At 56.6% G+C, this 12,965-nt stretch overlaps 2 non-coding genes and 1 pseudogene across 2 annotated transcripts; all 3 read left to right on the top strand.

Annotated features, from left to right (window-relative positions):
* The first annotated feature begins 9,305 nt into the window (after positions 1-9,305).
* LOC125992807 (5S ribosomal RNA) lies at positions 9,306-9,424 on the top strand. Its single transcript, XR_007489804.1, has one exon. It is a non-coding gene; the product is annotated as a 5S ribosomal RNA (ribosomal RNA).
* An 872-nt stretch (positions 9,425-10,296) lies between these two features.
* LOC125992890 (5S ribosomal RNA) lies at positions 10,297-10,415 on the top strand (annotated as a pseudogene).
* An 843-nt stretch (positions 10,416-11,258) lies between these two features.
* On the top strand, positions 11,259-11,377 carry LOC125992817 (5S ribosomal RNA). The gene has a single exon (XR_007489814.1). It is a non-coding gene; the product is annotated as a 5S ribosomal RNA (ribosomal RNA).
* The last annotated feature ends 1,588 nt before the right edge of the window (positions 11,378-12,965 follow it).

The following is a 12,965-nucleotide window of genomic DNA, read 5'->3' as shown; positions in this document are numbered from 1 at the left end:
CGCCGGAAGTCGAATGAGGCGCCGCGACCACCTCCGCGGTGCTTATAAACAGCCGATCCGCTCGGCGGGGGCTATTTTCGGCCACTTGGCTCGTGCGCACGGCCTCCCGGATGTGCCGGGCGGGTGCGCGAGCTCGCCGGCCGCTGGAAGTCGAATGAGGCGCCGCGACCACCTCCGCGGTGCTTATAAACAGCCGATCCGCTCGGCGGGGGCTATTTTCGGCCACTTGGCTCGTGCGCACGGCCTCCCGGATGTGCCGGGCGGGTGCGCGATCTCGCCGGCCGCTGGAAGTCGAATGAGGCGCCGCGACCACCTCCGCGGTGCTTATAAACAGCCGATCCGCTCGGCGGGGGCTATTTTCGGCCACTTGGCTCGTGCGCACGGCCTCCCGGATGTGCCGGGCGGGTGCGCGAGCTCGCCGGCCGCTGGAAGTCGAATGAGGCGCCGCGACCACCTCCGCGGTGCTTATAAACAGCCGATCCGCTCGGCGGGGGCTATTTTCGGCCACTTGGCTCGTGCGCACGGCCTCCCGGATGTGCCGGGCGGGTGCGCGAGCTCGCCGGCCGCTGGAAGTCGAATGAGGCGCCGCGACCACCTCCGCGGTGCTTATAAACAGCCGATCCGCTCGGCGGGGGCTATTTTCGGCCACTTGGCTCGTGCGCACGGCCTCCCGGATGTGCCGGGCGGGTGCGCGAGCTCGCCGGCCGCTGGAAGTCGAATGAGGCGCCGCGACCACCTCCGCGGTGCTTATAAACAGCCGATCCGCTCGGCGGGGGCTATTTTCGGCCACTTGGCTCGTGCGCACGGCCTCCCGGATGTGCCGGGCGGGTGCGCGAGCTCGCCGGCCGCTGGAAGTCGAATGAGGCGCCGCGACCACCTCCGCGGTGCTTATAAACAGCCGATCCGCTCGGCGGGGGCTATTTTCGGCCACTTGGCTTGTGCGCACGGCCTCCCGGATGTGCCGGGCGGGTGCGCGAGCTCGCCGGCCGCTGGAAGTCGAATGAGGCGCCGCGACCACCTCCGCGGTTCTTATAAACAGCCGATCCGCTCGGCGGGGGCTATTTTCGGCCACTTGGCTCGTGCGCACGGCCTCCCGGATGTGCCGGGCGGGTGCGCGGGCTCGCCGGCCGCTGGAAGTCGAATGAGGCGCCGCGACCACCTCCTCGGTGCTTATAAACAGCCGATCCGCTCGGCGGGGGCTATTTTCGGCCACTTGGCTCGTGCGCACGGCCTCCCGGATATGCCGGGCGGGTGCGCGAGCTCGCCGGCCGCTGGAAGTCGAATGAGGCGCCGCGACCACCTCCGCGGTGCTTATAAACAGCCGATCCGCTCGGCGGGGGCTATTTTCGGCCACTTGGCTCGTGCGCACGGCCTCCCGGATGTGCCGGGCGGGTGCGCGAGCTCGCCGGCCGCTGGAAGTCGAATGAGGCGCCGCGACCACCTCCGCGGTGCTTATAAACAGCCGATCCGCTCGGCGGGGGCTATTTTCGGCCACTTGGCTCGTGCGCACGGCCTCCCGGATGTGCCGGGCGGGTGCGCGAGCTCGCCGGCCGCTGGAAGTCGAATGAGGCGCCGCGACCACCTCCGCGGTGCTTATAAACAGCCGATCCGCTCGGCGGGGGCTATTTTCGGCCACTTGGCTCGTGCGCACGGCCTCCCGGATGTGCCGGGCGGGTGCGCGAGCTCGCCGGCCGCTGGAAGTCGAATGAGGCGCCCGACCACCTCCGCGGTGCTTATAAACAGCCGATCCGCTCGGCGGGGGCTATTTTCGGCCACTTGGCTCGTGCGCACGGCCTCCCGGATGTGCCGGGCGGGTGCGCGAGCTCGCCGCCCGCCGGAAGTCGAATGAGGCGCCGCGACCACCTCCGCGGTGCTTATAAACAGCCGATCCGCTCGGCGGGGGCTATTTTCGGCCACTTGGCTCGTGCGCACGGCCTCCCGGATGTGCCGGTCGGGTGCGCGAGCTCGCCGGCCGCTGGAAGTCGAATGAGGCGCCGCGACCACCTCCGCGGTGCTTATAAACAGCCGATCCGCTCGGCGGGGGCTATTTTCGGCCACTTGGCTCGTGCGCACGGCCTCCCGGATGTGCCGGGCGGGTGCGCGAGCTCGCTGGCCGCTGGAAGTCGAATGAGGCGCCGCGACCACCTCCGCGGTGCTTATAAACAGCCGATCCGCTCGGCGGGGGCTATTTTCGGCCACTTGGCTCGTGCGCACGGCCTCCCGGATGTGCCGGGCGGGTGCGCGAGCTCGCCGGCCGCTGGAAGTCGAATGAGGCGCCGCGACCACCTCCGCGGTGCTTATAAACAGCCGATCCGCTCGGCGGGGGCTATTTTCGGCCACTTGGCTCGTGCGCACGGCCTCCCGGATGTGCCGGGCGGGTGCGCGAGCTCGCCGGCCGCTGGAAGTCGAATGAGGCGCCGCGACCACCTCCGCGGTGCTTATAAACAGCCGATCCGCTCGGCGGGGGCTATTTTCGGCCACTTGGCTCGTGCGCACGGCCTCCCGGATGTGCCGGGCGGGTGCGCGAGCTCGCCGGCCGCTGGAAGTCGAATGAGGCGCCGCGACCACCTCCGCGGTGCTTATAAACAGCCGATCCGCTCGGCGGGGGCTATTTTCGGCCACTTGGCTCGTGCGCACGGCCTCCCGGATGTGCCGGGCGGGTGCGCGAGCTCGCCGGCCGCTGGAAGTCGAATGAGGCGCCGCGACCACCTCCGCGGTGCTTATAAACAGCCGATCCGCTCGGCGGGGGCTATTTTCGGCCACTTGGCTTGTGCGCACGGCCTCCCGGATGTGCCGGGCGGGTGCGCGAGCTCGCCGGCCGCTGGAAGTCGAATGAGGCGCCGCGACCACCTCCGCGGTGCTTATAAACAGCCGATCCGCTCGGCGGGGGCTATTTTCGGCCACTTGGCTCGTGCGCACGGCCTCCCGGATGTGCCGGGCGGGTGCGCGAGCTCGCCGGCCGCTGGAAGTCGAATGAGGCGCCGCGACCACCTCCGCGGTGCTTATAAACAGCCGATCCGCTCGGCGGGGGCTATTTTCGGCCACTTGGCTCGTGCGCACGGCCTCCCGGATGTGCCGGGCGGGTGCGCGAGCTCGCCGGCGGCTGGAAGTCCAATGAGGCGCCGCGATCTCCTCCGCGGTGCTTATAAAGTGCCGATCCGCTCGGCTTGGAGCTATTTCCGGCCTCCCGTTGGTGCCGGGCGGCGTGCGCGAGCTCGCCGGCCGCGATCTCCTCCGCGGTGCTTATAAACAGCAGCATGCGCACGGCCTCCCAGAATTTGAACACATTTCGTCAATAAATTTCGCATATTGAATTTTGAAGTTTAATATAATGCAACAATTGAGCTCGACTTATACAAAGGATATTGTCATGCGGTCGCGTTTATTTTTTCAGTTTTTTGTCTCGTCAATTGTCGTAACTTTACTTCCGGTTTTATTTTGTCATTCCTTCCGTTTCAGTTCGTGTTTCCTTCCTCGGTGTTGGTTGTCTTGTCTTCCCTGATCCCGATTGTGTGCACCCGCGTAATCGATACTAATTGTCATCACCTGTGTCCCCGCCCGTTTGTGTGTATTTAGTCCGTGTCTTCCCCTTGTCTTGTGCCAGTGTGTCTAGCCTCGTCCCGACCACCAGCGATTCCTTGATGTCCGAACTCTCTGAAAGAACTCTCCTTTTTGTCTCGCCGCCGAGCGACGCTTTTGGTTGTGCCTGGGTCTCCAGCGCCTTTTTGTCTCGTTCCAGTGCGACTCCTTTTGTTGGTACCTTTTGCTACACGTTTTCCCTCGAAAGAGGCGTTTTGATTTGTACTTTTAGCCTTTTGACTCGCCACAGTGCGACGCCTTTTGTTTGTACTTTTCGCCCCGTGTTTTCCCTCGCAAGAGGCGCTTTGTTTTGTACTTTTGCTCTGAGTGCTTGCTGGAATAAATCCCAGATAGATACGACTCTGCATCCGAGTCCTTCGCCTTGTCCTCTGCCTGACAGTACACACTGGCCAGACATGGACTCGGCAGAGTCGGAGCACCTGTGCGCCACAGTGCGCTCCCATGCCTCACTGCTCGCCCAGCACCAGAGGGAGGTGGGCGACTTGGGAGAAGAGATCCGAGGACTCGCTAGGAATCAAGAAAATTTCAGAGGAGCGGTCGCCACCCAAGTAGCAAAGCTGGGTCAGCAAATGCAGGAAGTGCTCTCGCTCTTGAACGCGGGACCAGCAGCGACCTCCAGTACACCCGTCGCTTCCCCCGTTCCTTCCCTTGCAAGAGGTCCCATGACTGGCAGTGCCAGACTGGCTCCTCCAGAGCGCTACTCCGGAGAACCCGGCCTTAGCCGGGCTTTTATTACAGAATGCGAGATGAACTTTGAGAGTTCCCCAGCAGAATTCCCCACCGAGCGCTCCAAGGTGGCCTACATGGTATCCTACCTGACGGGAAGGGCCCGCACATGGGCCACCGCGGAATGGGCCAGGGATTCCATCTCCTGTCACTCTCTCCCCGCTTTCATCCAGGCCCTGCGAACGGTGTTCGATCCCATTTCCGCTGACCGAGACAAGGCTCGCCAACTCTGTCAGATAGACCAGGGACAAGACACCGTCGGAGACTACGCCATCCGGTTCCGCACGCTGGCCGCGGCGAGCGGGTGGAATGCGGCGGCACTATATGACATCTTCCTCCGGGGCCTGTCAGGACCCATCCAAGATCAGCTAATTCCCTTAGATCTTCCCACCGACCTCGACGCCCTCATCGCTCTGGCTATCCGCACTGACAACCGGCTGCAAGAGTGGAGAAAGCACCGACGCAGCAACGCTCCCGCCTTCGTTCCAGTAGCCGGCCCTGACGCTCACCACTCCAGGCCGTACGGGGATCGGCAGCGCCAGGAGCCAGAACCGATGCAGTTGGGCAGAGCCAAGTTAACAGAGGAGGAGAAGTTACGGCGGCGCCGAGAGGGAAGATGCTACTACTGCGGCGAGCTCGGACACCTCCTTCTCTCCTGTCCAGTGAGGAGGACCCTGAAGGTAAGCGCCTTCTCGGCGGCTCTGTCCCCGGGGCGAGTGCTTCCCAAGGGCAGGATCACCCAGTCGGGAAGAGAGATAGAACTCGAAGTATTAATAGACTCAGGAGCAGACGAAAGCTTGATAGACTGGGCATTTGCTCGCCGGTGCGGGGTAAAGACTGAGCTACTGAACACTCCCGTGAAAGCTAAGGCACTCAATGGACAGGCACTCTTTGAGATAACTCACATAACCGAACCAGTCTCGTTGTCAATTGGCCTCCACCAGGAGAACATACGTCTACATGTCGTGACCTCACCAATGAACCCTCTCGTTCTCGGGTATCCATGGCTTCAACGCCACAACCCCGCTATAGACTGGGGATCAGGGGAAATAACGGGATGGGGGTCCGACTGTCATGATTCCTGTATCAAGTCTAACCCGCGCCCTGTGCCTTCCGCTCCAGACGCGCCAACCCCAGACTTAACCGGGGTCCCTGCGTGTTACCACCAATGGGCCGAGGTATTCAGCAAGGCCAAGGCTACCTCTCTGCCTCCCCACCGTCCGTATGATTGCGCCATTGACCTGCTGCCGGGATCGACGATACCCAAGGGGAGGCTGTATTCTCTCTCGGGACCTGAGAAGCAAGCCTTGAATGAATATATAGACTCCTCCTTGCAAGCAGGGCTGATTCGACCGTCGTCGTCGCCTGCGGGGGCGGGGTTCTTTTTCGTGGGCAAGAAGGACGGCACCCTACGTCCCTGCATTGATTATAGTCCCCTCAATCAGATCACCATCAAGAATCGGTATCCGCTCCCACTGATGTCGACCGTGTTCGACCAATTACAGCAAGCCCGGGTGTTCACCAAGTTAGATCTGCGCAACGCCTACCATCTGGTGCGCATCCGGGAAGGGGACGAATGGAAGACAGGGTTCAACACGCATCGAGGACATTTTGAATACCGCGTCATGCCATTTGGCCTCACCAATGCTCCCGCTGTGTTTCAGGCCATGATAAACGATGTTTTGAGAGACTGTTTGGACCGGTTTGTGTACGTATATTTGGACGATATTTTGATTTACTCCCCAGATCTGAAGACCCATAGGGTTCACGTCGAGACGGTGTTGCAACGACTCCTGGAACACCAACTATACGTAAAGGCCGAGAAAAGTGAATTTCACAAGAGCACCGTTTCTTTTCTCGGCTTCATCGTAGCCCCGGGCAAAGTAGAGATGGACCCGGCGAAAGTAAGCGCGGTAACGGAATGGCCTACCCCTGACTCACGCAAGAAGGTGCAACAATTCCTGGGCTTTGCCAATTTTTATCGGCGATTCATTAAGGGCTTCAGTGCCACAGCGGCTCCCTTGCACGCGCTCACGTCTCCTAAAGTCCCCTTCCGCTGGTCAGCAGAGGCGGAGGCGGCCTTCCAGGAGCTAAAGAACCGTTTCAGCACCGCTCCCATCCTCACGCTCCCTGATCCGTCGCGGCAGTTTGTGGTGGAGGTGGACGCCTCCAATCAAGGAGTAGGTGCCATCCTTTCGCAGAGGGCCAAGAGCGACAACAAGCTCCATCCGTGCGCGTTCCTGTCTCGACGGCTGACGCCCGCCGAACAGAATTATGACGTGGGGGATCGCGAACTGTTGGCAGTCAAGCTGGCATTAGAAGAATGGAGACATTGGTTAGAGGGAGCACAGCAGCCTTTTTTGGTCTGGACAGACCATAAAAATTTAGAATACATTAAGTCAGCTAAGAGACTGAATTCACGCCAAGCCCGCTGGTCACTTTTTTTCAATCGTTTTAACTTCACTTTGTCCTACAGACCGGGAACCAAGAACACCAAGCCTGACGCCCTCTCCCGTGTTTTCAACTCGGACCCAGAAATTAAGAAGCCTGAGACTATCCTGCCTTCTCATTGCCTGGTTAGAGCCGTGACCTGGCCTATCGAAGGCCGGGTACAGCAGGCCAATGGTAACGAACCACCCCCTAGTGGTTGCCCTGAGAACCGACTATTTGTCCCTGCTCAATTACGATCCCAAGTCATCCATTGGGCTCACACCTCCAGACTCTCCTGCCATCCGGGCATGCGCCGAACGCTGTTCGTAATCCAGCAGCGATTCTGGTGGCCCTCCATGAGGGCAGACGTCAAGGAATACGTTGCCGCCTGTCCCGTCTGCGCCCGGAATAAGAACGCCCACGGCGCCCGCATGGGGTTGCTGCATCCCCTACCCATTCCTTCGCGCCCGTGGGCGGAGATATCTATGGACTTTGTCACCGGGCTTCCGACCTCGCATGGGCGAACCACCATACTCACAGTGGTGGATAGATTTTCAAAGATGGCTCATTTTATCGCCTTGCCCAAGCTCCCGTCCGCTAAACGAACGGCCACCGTGATGATGGACCACATATTCCGGGTTCATGGGTTCCCGAAAGACATAGTTTCCGATAGAGGGCCCCAATTCGTATCCAGGTTTTGGCGGGAGTTTTGCAAGCTCATAGGGGCAACCGTGAGTCTCACGTCAGGCTATCACCCGGAGGCAAACGGACAGACAGAACGTATTAATCAACAGTTGGAGACAAGTCTCCGCTGCCTGGTCTCCCAGAACCCCTCCTCGTGGAGCAAGAACCTCTCCTGGGTGGAGTATGCCCACAACTCCCTGCCCACCACGGCTACAGGTATGTCCCCCTTCAAGTGTGTGTTTGGCTACCAGCCCCCTGTCTTCCCTGACAGTGAGCCGGAGGTGACGGTGTCTTCGGCCCACGCCTTGGTGCGCCGCTGTCATCGCGTCTGGTCGGCGGCTCGGGCCACGCTGGTCTGACAGGGGGACCGGGTAAAGCGGATGGCTGACCGGAGGAGACGTCCGGCGCCCGTGTACCAGAGAGGTCAACGTGTCTGGCTATCCACCAAGGATCTTCCCCACCGGGGGGACTCCAGGAAACTGGCGCCTCGCTTCGTGGGTCCGTTCCCCATCGCCAAGGTCGTGCACCCGGCCGCGGTGCGTCTACGCTTGCCCAGGTCCCTTGCAGTCCACCCCACCTTTCACGTTGGGAAGGTCAAGCCGGTGGTGGACAGCCCGTTGGTGCCGGATCCGGCGCCCCCTCCGCCTCCGCGGACTGTGGACGGTGGGACGGCCTACACCGTCAAAGAACTATTGGATGTGCGCAGAAGAGGCCGGGGCTGGCAGTACCTGGTGGACTGGGAGGGTTATGGACCGGAGGAGCGGCAATGGGTGCCGCCTAGTTATATTTTGGACCCGGGACTTTTTGAGGACTTCTATGCGGCTCACCCTGGGGCTCCTGGGCCGTCTGGGATCCGGCCCTAGGGGGGGGGGTTCTGTCATGCGGTCGCGTTTATTTTTTCAGTTTTTTGTCTCGTCAATTGTCGTAACTTTACTTCCGGTTTTATTTTGTCATTCCTTCCGTTTCAGTTCGTGTTTCCTTCCTCGGTGTTGGTTGTCTTGTCTTCCCTGATCCCGATTGTGTGCACCCGCGTAATCGATACTAATTGTCATCACCTGTGTCCCCGCCCGTTTGTGTGTATTTAGTCCGTGTCTTCCCCTTGTCTTGTGCCAGTGTGTCTAGCCTCGTCCCGACCACCAGCGATTCCTTGATGTCCGAACTCTCTGAAAGAACTCTCCTTTTTGTCTCGCCGCCGAGCGACGCTTTTGGTTGTGCCTGGGTCTCCAGCGCCTTTTTGTCTCGTTCCAGTGCGACTCCTTTTGTTGGTACCTTTTGCTACACGTTTTCCCTCGAAAGAGGCGTTTTGATTTGTACTTTTAGCCTTTTGACTCGCCACAGTGCGACGCCTTTTGTTTGTACTTTTCGCCCCGTGTTTTCCCTCGCAAGAGGCGCTTTGTTTTGTACTTTTGCTCTGAGTGCTTGCTGGAATAAATCCCAGATAGATACGACTCTGCATCCGAGTCCTTCGCCTTGTCCTCTGCCTGACAGATATATCATCAAATCGTAAATTTCCGTCGAATTTTAGGGGGTCGACTTATACACCGAGTCGACCTGTACACCGGCAAATACGGTAAATACGATTAAATAAAATGATACGACTGGCATAAAAACAAATATAAACCACATAAAAATAAAAGTCACCATTACGTTGAGTTATTGGGAGCACCGAGCTTGTTTCTCAGAAACGAGCCGGTCCCATCCAGGCGTAATCGGAGACAATGAAACCCGAAGTGGTTAAGGTTTGTCTTTTAATGCAGGATGCTTGGTCTCCATGTGCCGAAGCAGTTTTGAAGGCTTCATTGGCTCGCTCGCTAGTTTCAGGGGCGATTGTGTCTATAAAATGCAAAATGTTGGGTCACCTCACGGCTTACGGCCATACTACCCTGAGAACGCCCGATCTCGTCCGATCTCGGAAGCTAAGCAGGGTCGGGCCTGGTTAGTACTTGGATGGGAGACCGCCTGGGAATACCAGGTGCTGTAAGCTTTTTCTTTTTCTTATGTGCACTTCAATCGTTTAAGAAGCTATTTTTTACAACACCCATCACGAATGGCATCCGGAAACAGCAAGCCTAATTTAAACTCCGACATTGAAACTATAACACGAGTTTGAAAGCTATATTATGTGGTGACATCCACAGCATTGTAGTTAAATTTTTTACCGCTAGAGAGCAGACTATGTACAGTGAGCATGGCTCCCTGTGAACTCAAAGCAGCAGGCTTGACTTGTAAAAGAACCCAACACAACACTTCCATGAAGTAATTGTACTAAGTTCATTTTGTTTTTCCTTATTTAATCACTTCACTGGTTTCTTTTATATCAAACAAATTGTTTTAGGTTATTCACCTGACATGTTGATCCATCAGCTGATAAAGACGCGTCACCATCACATCTGTGACACTCTGATGAAGGCGGAAGAAACCGCCGAAACATGTCAGGTGAATAACCTAAAACAATTTGTTTGATATAAAAGAAACCAGTGAAGTGACTTCCATGAAGTGTTTTTAAACTTTTCAAGGCATTTATTTTGATTCAGCAAAATGCAGGTCGCAACGGCAAATTCGTGCTACCGCATAAAAAGCTGTCAATAACTTTTCATGATAGCCATGTTTCCAGAAAACACCAAAAGCCTTGGAAGAAAGCCTGTTTCGGCCCTGGTTGTAAAAAAAACAAAAAAAAAAACAAAAGGGAAGGGTGACCGTCCGGGAATACCAGGTGCTGAAAGCCTTTTTTTTTTTTTTTTTCCCACGTCAATTGTGAAAGGAAACTTTTACCACAGCCATCAAGTCCCGCCGCTGCTTGGCATGGTTTCAGGGGCGATTGTGTCTATAAAATGAAAAATTCTGAGCGGTTTCACGGCTTACGGCAATACTACCCTGAGAGCGCCCGCTCTCGTCCGACCTCGGAGGCTAAGCAGGGTCGGACCTGGTTAGTACTTGGATGGGAGACCGCCTGGGAATACCAGTTACCGTAAGCTTTTTTTTTTTTTTTTTTTTTCTTATGTGCACTTCAATCGTTTAAGCCAAGAACTTTTTACAGCACCCATCACGAATGGCATTCGGAAACTGCAAGCCTAGTTTGAACTCCGACACTGAAACTACAACACGAGTTTAAAACCTACATTGTGTGGCGACAGCCATAGCATTGCAGTTCACGTTTTTACCGCTAGAGGACAGACTATGTACAGTGAATAAAGAGCATGGCTCCCTGTGAACTCAAAGCAGCAGTCTTTACTTGTAAAAGAACCCAGCACAACACATTGCGCTTCCATGTAGTGTTTTTACCTTTTTCATGACATTTATTTTGATACAGCCAAATGCAGGTTTTGTGCACTTCACTTTTCCGTTGGGCATTCGCGTAGAACCCTATTCCAGTTACGGCCAGATTCTTTTAGACTAGTGGTCCCCAAACTTTCTTGCGCCACGGACCGGCTACGCGTCAGAAATATTTTTGCGGACCTGCCTTTATATATATAAATAAACAATAAATCTATATAAATAAATACTACATTTATAATAAATATATATAAATAGGATTAAATAAAATGATACGACTGGCATAAAAACAAATATAAACCACATAAAAATAAAAGTCACCATTACGTTGAATTATTGGGAGCACCGAGCTTGTTTCTCAGAAACGAGCCGGTCCCATCCAGGCGTAATCGGAGACAATGAAACCCGAAGTGGTTAAGGTTTGTCTTTTAATGCAGGATGCTTGGTCTCCATGTGCCGAAGCAGTTTTGAAGGCTTCATTGGCTTGCTCGCTAGTTTCAGGGGCGATTGTGTCTATAAAATGCAAAATGTTGGGTCACCTCACGGCTTACGGCCATACTACCCTGAGAACGCCTGATCTCGTCTTATCTCGGAAGCTAAGCAGGGTCGGGCCTGGTTAGTACTTGGATGGGAGACTGCCTGGGAATACCAGGTGCTGTAAGCTTTTTCTTTTTCTTATGTGCACTTCAAGCTCTTTTTTTTTTTTTTTTTTTTTTTTCTTATGTGCACTTCAATCGTTTAAGCCAAGACCTTTTTACAACACCCATCACGAATGGCATTCGGAAACTGCAAGCCTAGTTTGAACTCCGACACTGAAACTACAACACGAGTTCAAAACCTCTATGTACAGTGAATAAAGAGCATGGCTCCCTGTGAACTCAAAGCAGCAGTCTTTACTTGTAAAAGAACCCAGCACAACACATTGCGCTTCCATGTAGTGTTTTTACCTTTTTCATGACATTTATTTTGATACAGCCAAATGCAGGTTTTGTGCACTTCACTTTTCCGTTGGGCATTCGCGTAGAACCCTATTCCAGTTACGGCCAGATTCTTTTAGACTAGTGGTCCCCAACCTTTCTTGCGCCACGGACCGGCTACGCGTCAGAAATATTTTTGCGGACCTGCCTTTATATATATAAATAAACAATAAATCAATATAAATAAATACTACATTTATAATAAGTATATATACCGTATTTGCCGGTGTATTGGTCGACCTTTTTCGATCCAAAATCGACCGAAAAAAATCGACCTCGACTTATACACCGAGTCATAAAATTTAACTTCGTATTCATCGCTTCAAATGTGATGGTAACCAAGGCCGTTTCTCATGCATCTCATTGTGCGTTGCACTTAGAAAATTTGAACCGGGCGGCGTGCACGAGTGCGCAGCCCGTTGGAAGTCGAATGAGGCGCCGCGACCACCTCCGCGGTGCTTATAAACCGCCGATCCGCTCGGCGGGGGCTATTTTCGGCCACTTGGCTCGTGCGCACGGCCTCCCGGATGTGCCGGGCGGGTGCGCGAGCTCGCCGGCCGCTGGAAGTCGAATGAGGCGCCGCGACCACCTCCGCGGTGCTTATAAACAGCCGATCCGCTCGGCGGGGGCTATTTTCGGCCACTTGGCTCGTGCGCACGGCCTCCCGGATGTGCCGGGCGGGTGCGCGAGCTCGCCGGCCGCTGGAAGTCGAATGAGGCGCCGCGACCACCTCCGCGGTCTTATAAACAGCCGATCCGCTCGGCGGGGGCTATTTTCGGCCACTTGGCTCGTGCGCACGGCCTCCCGGATGTGCCGGGCGGGTGCGCGAGCTCGCCGACCGCTGTAAGTCGAATGAGGCGCCGCGACCACCTCCGCGGTGCTTATAAACAGCCGATCCGCTCGGCGGGGGCTATTTTCGGCCACTTGGCTCGTGCGCACGGCCTCCCGGATGTGCCGGGCGGGTGCGCGAGCTCGCCGGCCGCTGGAAGTCGAATGAGGCGCCGCGACCACCTCCGCGGTGCTTATAAACAGCCGATCCGCTCGGCGGGGGCTATTTTCGGCCACTTGGCTCGTGTGCACGGCCTCCCGGATGTGCCGGGCGGGTGCGCGAGCTCGCCGCCCGCCGGAAGTCGAATGAGGCGCCGCGACCACCTCCGCGGTGCTTATAAACAGCCGATCCGCTCGGCGGGGGCTATTTTCGGCCACTTGGCTCGTGCGCACGGCCTCCCGGATGTGCCGGGCGGGTGCGCGAGCTCGCCGGCCGCTGGAAGTCGA

The sequence above is a fragment of the Syngnathus scovelli genome, unplaced genomic scaffold (assembly GCF_024217435.2).
Source record: "Syngnathus scovelli strain Florida unplaced genomic scaffold, RoL_Ssco_1.2 HiC_scaffold_24, whole genome shotgun sequence".
Classification (NCBI taxonomy): Eukaryota; Metazoa; Chordata; class Actinopteri; order Syngnathiformes; family Syngnathidae; genus Syngnathus; species Syngnathus scovelli.
This window is presented reverse-complemented; position numbering and strand designations above follow the sequence as displayed.